The 10,348-nt window shown below is 42.4% G+C and overlaps 1 long non-coding RNA gene across 1 annotated transcript; it reads right to left on the reverse strand.

Annotated features, from left to right (window-relative positions):
* Window positions 1–1,299: 1,299 nt before the first annotated feature.
* LOC134287066 (uncharacterized) lies at window positions 1,300–2,370 on the reverse strand. Its single transcript, XR_009996991.1, has 2 exons — window positions 1,660–2,370; window positions 1,300–1,564 (listed from the first exon to the last, which is right to left on the reverse strand). It is a non-coding gene; the product is annotated as an uncharacterized LOC134287066 (long non-coding RNA).
* Window positions 2,371–10,348: the final 7,978 nt, after the last annotated feature.

The following is a 10,348-nucleotide window of genomic DNA, read 5'->3' on the forward strand; positions in this document are numbered from 1 at the left end:
TGGAAACAAGATTTCAAACTTCAAATGCTGTTTTCTCAATTCCTACTTTTTGCAAATGGGACTCTTATGCGAGTGGGGGCAGTATACCGTACTGTAAAGTATGGGTACGACTGGTACGACGGCGAATGTAAACTGTTGAAAAACGAGAAGAATGCAGCATAGGCGAGAATGCCCATGCCGTACGAGAGCGAATGAGACACGTTATAGACAGGCGCGGAACAGGCAGAACACAGTCTTCCGGAGGAAGAAGCGCCAGCAGGAAGAACAAGATCGCGAAGCGATGGAATAGCTGTTCCGCGCGAAGGACACTCGCAAGTTCTACTAGAAGTTGAACCGCCCGCGCAGAGGCTTTTTATGCCACAAGCGGACTTGTGCCGAGACAATCGCGGGAATCTTCTCACGAGCGAGCGTGAGGTTACCGAGAGATGGCGGCAGCATTACGATGAGGACGTCAATAGCGACATTGCAAGTACCGAAGGTGGCGTGGTAACAGATATAGGAGTACGTGCGCAGGACGAAAGATTTGTAACGGTTTCGTGTTACGAGGTCAGATTGGTATCAACTGCATCCACTTAAGCGCCAAGCAAGCACTTCCAATCGGCTTGCATGTGGATCAGCTTGAGTATCCCGGCCAGACTCCTCAAGGCGAGTCCTTGTCACAAGTTAAGATCAATTCCGAACCTACCGTGCAACAGTTAACTGTTCAAATCGCATACCCAGAACCAAGGAACGATGGGGCAAATCTCTGACGAAAACCAACTGAACCAATGATCAAGTTTTCTCTCCTCTTTCGATTAATTTACTAGTATGTGCCATAAAACGGTTCTAAATCTATTCAGGGTGAAAACATCTTATAATGAGGTAGGGGGCAATAAAATCTTACACTCTAGTTATCTCTTATTCCCTAATGCGTGCACGCTTCTTCGACCAAAAATGGGTCTATGGGTGTTCAATGCGAACGATTATCATATACAAAACAAAAACCAAAACGATCTGACCTGCTTGCAGCCGTGAGGGTCCTGGCTGTATCCTTGCGATGTCGCCGTCACTCCGGTGGACTACCGGTCGATCCGTACACGTGACACCGTGCGCGGTACCGTCTCCCTGCTCACTCGTGATGCCGGGTCGGAGAGGGTTCGGCTCTCGGCTAGCGAAGTAATTCGAGCAGTCCGATCGCTCGACCCGGGATGCTGTCAGTCGAACTACGATGACGGGCTATCACACCATCATATGTGCTTATCACTCGTGGCTACGAGCCGTTCTCGTGTTGCTAACACCGATCGATGGGGTTCGACAAGCGGGGTGGTGATGGGCGGTGCCAATGCGCTCACGTGGTGTGAATCTCCCTTCGAGACCGATGGAGCGATATTCGGTTAGTAGCGTCCGAATTCCTCCGGAAGGCGTGGATTCCTTCGGCCCAGGGTGCGCGAGGGTCGAATACTGGCGCGGACGACGAGGCGAGCCTACAAGTCGCCGAGCTTCTGACTCGTCCCTAGAGACAGCGTGGCTGGTCGCTATCCCCTACACCCTACACTAGCACCTTCGCTTGAAGGATAGTAGTGTCCTTCAAGGAAAAAGATATAATAAACGTTCGCATTAACAACGGTTGTCTTACTAGGATTTACATGTGGTCACAGTTACATTATAACGGTTCATTACCTGAGCCTCGAGGGAGGTATTACACGTGCAGTATTCCGCACTACACTTTTCTTAGTTTTTTTTCTTTCAGACCATTTAATTCCAGGTTTCTTCTGCGAGAATTGTTAGAAATAGGAAACAGATTGAACAATTATCTACTTGTACACTTTTCAGTCCTAGGTCACTCACAATGTCTGATTAAAACTTTTCGCTACCGGGCCAACTTTTGCTTTCTTAAATTCCACCTTACGTTTCTCAAACTGAAATTACAATTTAGATTTAATGAATTTTCTCTTAATAGTCACAATCTGGGCTTACACAAACTTTTCGATCGACCTTCAATCACTACTGCTCTATTACACTTGATTTTCTCTAATTTGCTTAGACACTTCTAACTGGCTCACCGATCGATTTGAGAATACCAGATCATCGGATGACTCAACCATGCTAGACCCACGCGACGCCCTCTTTTCAATAGTCTTCTTTTGTACTTTTGAGAAAAACAACATTTCAGTTCCCGTATGAACTGATGAGGCTAATCGTCATTAGTTTTAGTGATGAGATCCTCCCAGTAAGCTTGCTGCATGATAGGTTTAAATTGGTGGTTCTAAATCCCACCACCAGGGGCTCTCGAGTTACTAAAAGGTGATCGATAACCCTCGCTGGTCCCATGTTTTGAAATTGAAAAATATCTTACTTGGCGATTAGGTTTGGATAAAAATTATATTTTTGTTGACCTTTTGTAACTACGTTACAGATTTCCAGCCCCTAACCTCCAAGAGATTGAGGAGGAGGTTGGCCGGTTGAAAAACAACAAAGCTGCTGGAGCAGATCAACTGCCAATCGAGCTTCTATAATACTGTGGAGAAGCACTGGTGAGAGCACTGCACTGGGTCATTACCAAGATTAGGAAGGAGGAAGTATTACCGGAGGAATGGATGGAAGGTATCGTGTGTCCCATCTACAAAAAGGGCGACAAGTTGGATTGCGGGAACTATCGCGCGATCACACTACAGAGCGCTACCTACAAGGTACTCTCTCAGATTTTATGCCGCCGTCTATCATCGATTGCAAGGGAGTTCGTGGGGCAATACCAGGCTGGATTCATGGGTGAACGTGCTACAACGGACCAGATGTTCGCCATCCGCCAGGTGTTGCAGAAATGCCGCGAATACAACGTGCCCACACATCACTTGTTCATCGATTTGAAATCGGCGCGTGATACAATCGATCGAGAACAGCTATGGCAGATTATGCACGAATACGGATTCCCAGATAAACTGATACGATTAATCAAGGCGACGATTGATCGAGTGATGTGCGTGTTTCGAGTATCAGGGACACTCTCGAGTCCCTTCGAAACTCGCAGAGGGTTTCGGCAAGGTGATGGTCTTTCGTGCTGCGTTGGAAGGTGTAATAAGGAGAGCGGCGATAAACACGAGTGGAACGATTTTCACGAAGTCCGTTCAGCTGCTTGGTTTCGATGATGATATAGATATTATTGCTCGTAAATTTGAGACGATGGCGGAAACGTACACCAGACTAAATAGTGAAGCCATGCGAATCGGATTAGTCATTAATGTGTCGAAGACAAAGTACATGATGGCAAAGGGCTCCAGGGAGGAATTACCGCGTCCGCCACCCCGAATTTGTATCGACGGTACGGTGATTAAATCGAGGCGGTTGAAGAATTCACAACGACACCAGCAGAGAAATTCAGAGACGCATTGTGACAGGAAATCGAGCTTACTTTGGACTCAGCAGAACTCTACGATCGATCAAAGTTCGCCGTCACACGAAGTTAACTATCTACAAAACGCTGATTAGACTGGTAGTTCTCTATGGGCACGAAGTATGGACCCTACGTGCAGAGGACCAACGCGCCCTTGGAGTTTTCGAACGGAAGATGTTGCGTACCATCTACGGCGAAGTGCAGATGGAAGATGGGACTTGGAGACGGCGAATGAACCACGAGCTGCATCAGTTGCTGAGAGAACCAACCATCGTCCACACCGCGAAAATCTGGAGGCTACGGTGGACGGGTCACGCCTTCTGGATGTCGGATAGTAACCCGACTAAAATGGTTCTCGAGAGTCATCCGACCGGTACAAGGAGACGTGGTGCGCAGCGGGCTAGATGGGTCGACCAAGTGGAGGATGATCTGCGGACCCTACGCAGAGTGCGGCACTGGAGACAAACAGCCATGGACCGAGTGGAATGGAGACGGCTACTATGCACAGCAGAGGCCACCCCGGCCTTAGCCTGATCGCTAAGGTAAGTAAGGATGGATCGAAATTAAGTGTGCGGGTTGCGAATGAGATTTATAAATCTATAGACATCATTTCTAACCTAGAAGCTAGAATTAGGGTGATGCATTGTTGATCTTGTTGTTCAATATCGCTCTTGATGGAGCCATTACAAGATTCAAGAGGAGTTTAGCCCATCTCTGTAATCTCAATTCTTCTAATTTTAATCTGTATCAACCATAAAACCAAGTTCATTCACAGCAAACGTTCACAATAAATAGAACACAAAACGCGAACACCCGACCTTATCGATGTTTGTATACAGTCTGAATAATTTGTTTATAAACACTTTTGATATGAAGAGTGATTATTAGCGTAGCTTGTCCTCGAAAACAAAAACTCCACGTTCTCCTAGCCGTTCAAAATCGATGAATGAATTCCGCGAAACGGGCTTAGAATAGTCCTCCTCCCAGACCATAAAGAAAACGGTAGACAGAGTATTATAAACATGGAGAAGCCATCACCACTTGAATGAGTTGAAATAAAATTCTGAATAATTTACGACCCTCCCGTCCGTCTGCCATTAGAGTACGGACGGATTCCTACAGTGCGACCTCCAGACGGAGTAGAATTAAATTGCGTCACTAGGAACGCCGCACGTTTATCGCGCAACGAGTATTTACGAGTTCAAATACACAAACATTTACATACGATACCGGATATTGCCACGTCAACAAAAAAGGAACCGGATACTTCGTTCCTATGCAGCTGATGCTTAACTAGATACAAGGGATAGACAAAATGAACGGGACAGGCAAAATTTTCACTTTTCAAAAAATGTTCAACTAGCTGTAACTTTTCGAAAAGTGCGTCAAATATTCTCAAATTTTTACTGTGAGTTCATCAACTAGTTGTGTATCAGTGGTCAAAATTTGGGAAAGATCGGGCAATTTTCCACGAAGTTATAAAGATTCTTGAAAAAGGTAAAATTATCCGATAGCCAACTTTGAGCTATTATATCTCCGGGTTTATTGAACCGATTGCAATGAAATTTTGACCATTTATGACTTATATAATGAACTCCAAAATACATTTGACTTAACCTGGAGTTTTTAACAAGAGAAAAAGTTATAGCGATTTTATTTCTTTCACGATTTTTTAGCAAATTGGTTTATTTTTAATATGTATTCCATTACTTTTTCAATTTGTTGGCGGCTATGTTGTTACATTCCTTCAAAACACATTTATATATAAGTCAATTAGAGGGGAATTAAATGAACTATGATTTGCATCTTGAATTTTGAAACGTTGTTGCAGTTTTGAATAAATTGGTGTTTTATTAGAAAAATAATCTAATCGTAATAATTTTCTTCCGTGTTAAAAATTTTAAGTTAAGTCAACGGTTTTTCATAGCTCATTATATAAGTCATAAATGGTCAAAATTTCATTACATTCGGTTCATTGAATCCGGAGAAATAATAGCTCCAAGTTGGCTATCGGATAATTTTACCTTTTCCAAGAATCTTTATAACTTTGTGGAGAATGGCCCGATCTTTCTCAAATTTTGACCACTGATACACAACTAGTTGGTGAACTCACAGTAAAAATTTGAGAATATTTGATGCACTTTTCGAAAAGTTACAGCTAGTTGAACATTTTTTGAAAAGTGAAAATTTTGCCTGTCCCGATCATTTTGTCTATGCCCTGTACATAGGCTAAGTGGAAAATCTGTTAATTCGGTTAAGATACAGAATTTCTCGTATATTTTTGTTAGGATAAATGTTTCAAAGATTACATTTTTATGTATTTCTTATCTACGAACTTTGTCGAATACGCAAATGATTCAGTTAATCAGCTAGCATTGGCGTAGCTAGGATTTTTTTCTGCAGGGGGCCCAGGGGGGGCCTGACCTAAAATGACTTTACAGTGGGATGGGCGCCCGATATGTGGATATGCAAATCGGCATTGCTGTTTTGAGGAATCAAAATGACTGTTTTAGATTTGTTCCTAGTTTCGTAAACTATATGAGTATGAACATTCGGGGATTTGTCTTAACCTTGGGATATCATTAGAGGTTCCTCCTCTTCGAGGTTTCCTTCAGGAATTTCTCCAGAGATCCTTCAAGATACTTCTGATAGTATTCCTTCAGAGATTTCTACAAGGATTTCTCCACGAATTTCTTTCAGAATTCCGCTAGAGATTGCTCCAGTAATTCCATCTGGAACGATTTGAAGTACTTTTGCAGGAATGTATTGAAAAAATTCTTTCAGAAAATTTTACTGAAGATTATTTAACCTGTCGGGATGCGCGCTATCAAGCAATCAAAACTGCACCGCGCTCGCGCTGTATACGACGAGCGTGGTTTTGTTGTAATTTTTACAACAGCGCGCGTCCTGAAGGGTTAAAATAACCCAGGAATTGCTTGAATAATTTGTACAAAAAATGTTATAGTGGTCCATACAAGTATTCCTTCAATAATTCGTCCAGAAATTACTGCAGACACGGATTTCTTCCGTTTTTTTTTTATCCAGGGATTCCCTCAGAAATTCTTCCAGAAAAGCTCTCCTGAGATTTCCTAAGGAAATCCTCATGGGGTTTCTTCAGAAATTCTTTCAAGAATTCATCCAGGGTTCCATCCGAAATTCCTTCTGTAATCTTTTAGGAACAACTTTCGGGATTAATTAAAAAAAATGCATGGAAGAACTATTCTTGGGATACCTTCAGAAACTTCTCAAGCAATTAATCCAGGATTTCAGGATTCCCTCAGGAATTTCAGCGATTTCTTTAGTACTGACATTTTCTCAGAAACTCATCCTAGAATTCCCTCGAAAATTGAACTTTGTATTTCTCCTGTAATTCTTCCTGGGATTCCCCCAGGACTTCCTCCAGGATTTCTCTGAGAATTCCTCTAAAACTTCCTACAAGGATTTGACCAAGAATTCCCCCAGGAACGCCTCCCGGAGTTATCCCAGTAATTATTCCAAGAATTCCTCCCGGAATTCCTATATGAATTCCATCTGGGATTCCTCTAGAAATTTCTTTAAGGATTTCTTCAGGAATCCTCCAGGAAATCCTCAAAGGACTCCTTATTTCCCCAAAAATTTTCCCGGGAACTTATCCAGGAATTATTCCAGGCATTTTTCTAGGATTTCATCCTGGCATTTATCCGGGGACTCCTCCAGGAATTCCACCAAGAATAAAATTCATGAACTTTTGCAGGAAATCCTCCAGGGATTCCTTAAAAAATTTCTTCAGGAAGTTTTCCAGGGATTCATCCGGAAATTCTTCCAGAAATTGTACCAAGAATTCCTCCAGGAATATACCAGGAATTCCTTCAGGAATTCCTCTAAGGATTGATTTTTCCAGAGATTCTTCCAGGAATTCCTCCGATGATTCCTCCATTATTTCCTCTAAGAATTCCTCCTGAATTCCTCCAGAAATTCATCTGGAAATTCCTCCTGAGATTCCTCCAGAAATTCCTCTGGGAATTCCTGTATAGGAATATCTTCAGAAATTTCTCCAGGGATTCCTTCTAGAATTCCTCTAGTGATTCCTCCAGGAATTCTGCCATGGATAGTTCCAAGAAATTGCCCCAGGAATTGCTCTAGGAATTTATCCAGGAATTTGTTCTGGGCTTCCGACAGGAATTTGTCCAGAAGTTGCTCCAGGAATTCCTACTGAGGCTTCTTCAGAAATTGTCTCAGGGATTCCTCCAGAGATTTTTCCAAGAATTCCCTCAGGGATTCTTGCAAGAATTTATCTAGAAATTTCTCTAAGGATTCGTCCAGGAATTCTTCAACATGTTTCTTCAGCATTACCCCAGGCATTCCTTCAGAAATTCCTCCAGAAATTGATCTAGGAGTTCTTCCTGGAATTCCTCCAGAAATTATTACCGTAATTTCTCCAGAAAATCCACCAGCGGTTCCTTCAGAAATTTTCCCAGATATTCCTCCCGGAGTTTATTCAGCAATTACCTCAGGAATTCCTGCATGAATGCCTCCTGAGATTCCTCTAAGAATTTCTTCAAGGATTTCTTCAGGAATCCTCCAGGAAATCCTTCAGAAATTCTCCCAGAAATTTCTCCCGGAATTTATCCAGGATTATATCCAGGTATTTCTCCAGGGACTCCTCCAAGAATTCCACCAAGATTTCTTTCAGAAATTCCTCCATGAATTTGTTAAGGAATTGGTCCAGGAATTCCTCCGAAAATTCTTCCACGGATTGCTCTAGGAATTACTCCTCCAAGGATTCCTCTACAAATTATTTCAAGGATATTTCCCCAAGAACTCCTCAAGGCATTTCTCCACGAATTCTTCCTTGGTTTCCGACAGGAATTTGTCCAGAAGTTCTTCCAAGAATTTCTCCTGAGGATGCTCCAGAAATGGCTTCAGGGATTCTTCCAGGGATTTTTCCAAGAACTCCCCCAGGGATTATTCCACGATGTTCTCTAGAAATTTCTCTAAGGTTTCCTCCAGGAATTCCTCAAGATTTTTCTTTAGAATTACCCCAGGAATACCTTCAGAAATTCCTCCAGGGATTCCTTCAGAATTTACTACCGCGACTTCTCAAGGAATTTCTCCAGGAAATCAATAAAAAAAATTCCCTCAGAAATTCCTCCCGAGATTTATCCAGGAATTATTTGAGGTATTTCTCCAGGATTTCATCCAAGCATTTCTCCAGGAACTCCTCCAGGAATTCCACAAAGAATTCTTCCAGGAATTACCCTAAGTATTTCTTCAGGAATGCCTCTAGAGATTTATCCAAGATTTTTTCCTAGGATTCTGCCAGGAATTTGTGCAGAAGTTCCTCCAGGAACTCTTCCTGGGTTTAAGACAGAAATTTGTCCAGAAGTTCCACCAGCCATTCCTTCTGAGGTTCCTCCAGAAATTGCGTCAGGGATTCCTCCAAAGATTTTCAAAAGAATTCCCCCAGGGATTCTTCCAAGAATTGCTCTAAAAATTTCAGAAGATTTCTGCTGAAATTTCTACACGGAGTCCTCCTAGAATTCCTCTAGGGAATCCTCCAGAAATTTATTCAGGGTTTTTTTCAGGATTTTTTCCAGGGTTTGCTCCAGAAATGTATACAGGCATTTATCCAGGAAGTTCACCAGGATTTTTTCATGGAATTCTTCCAGGGATTCCTTCAGGTATTCCTGCAGAAATTCCTCTAGGAATTCCTTTTGGAATTCTTCCACGGATTCGTCGAGGAATTCCTCCAGGGATTTCTATAGGAATTCATCTAGGGATTGCTCCGGGAATTCTTCTAGCTTCGTGTAAAATTAAATTGCCCGCGTAGACAGTATACCTGAGGACCACTGTTGTAGAGGTCCCTCCCAGAATTCCTCTCCTGATTTCTCCAAGAATTCCTCTAGATATTTGTCCAAGAATGTCCAGAAATACCTTCAAGGGTCCATCCAGAAATTTTTCTAGGAATTCCTACAGTGGTTACTGAAGTGGTTTCTTCAGTCTTTTTTTTCCAGGGATTCCTCCCATATTTGCTCTTAGAATTCCTCCAGGGATTCCTACAGTGTTAACTGCAGGCATACCTGCAGGAATTCCATGAGGATTTTCTCTAGGGATTTCTCCAGGAATTCCTTCAGGGATTGCTCCGAGAATTCCTGTAGTGATTTTTTCAGAAATTTCTCTCGGTATCTTTTCAAAAATTTATTCAGGGCTTCATATATAAATTTCAGTAACCCGTCACTCAATCATGTTTTCAGGGATTCACCCAAGAGTTTTTTTTTATCTGTATTAACGAGATTTTTAGCCCTAGGCTAGTTCATCTCGGGATCCACGCTTTACTTCCCTTCCGAAGGAAGAACCCACATTTTGTGAGTTTGTCGGGAGTGGGATTCGATCCCAGGTCCTCGACGTGATAGTCAAGTGTTCTAACCATCACACCAGGTCCGCTCCCACCCAAGAGTTTTTCCCAGGATTACCTGAAGATTTTTTGAATTACTTGAAGGATTCCTAGAGGGATTCCTCTAGCGATTTGTATTGAATTTCTTTTATAAAATTTTGGAGGGATACAGGAGCCAGAAAATTCTCCAGGAAGTCATCCAGTATTCTTTCAAAATTATTTCCGACAAATCTTTAAGGAGAAACTTCAAAGAATACCAATATGGCTGCCACAATGGCCGACTTGGACCCCTAATGATGTTTTCAAGAGCACAAATCTTAAAAATGCGTAAACAAATGCGCTCGATTTGGAAAATCTGCCTCCTTTTACAAGTGAACAAAGCCAGGATAATCAAGTGCGGCATGATTCGATGCTCCGTACGTCAGTTTGTATGCAAAATTGCAATGGGATTACTTGATGTTTCACCTTAAGGAGTTTACCCACAGATTCAATCCATGAATATGTCCTGTGATTCTTACACAGTCGCTGTTACTTACTTTGAACTTACACATAAGTACTTACATGAGGGTCTCCAGTTAGCCTAGTGGTTAGGTTAGGGCTATGGA

The sequence above is a fragment of the Aedes albopictus genome, chromosome 2 (assembly GCF_035046485.1).
Source record: "Aedes albopictus strain Foshan chromosome 2, AalbF5, whole genome shotgun sequence".
Taxonomy (NCBI): Eukaryota; Metazoa; Arthropoda; class Insecta; order Diptera; family Culicidae; genus Aedes; species Aedes albopictus.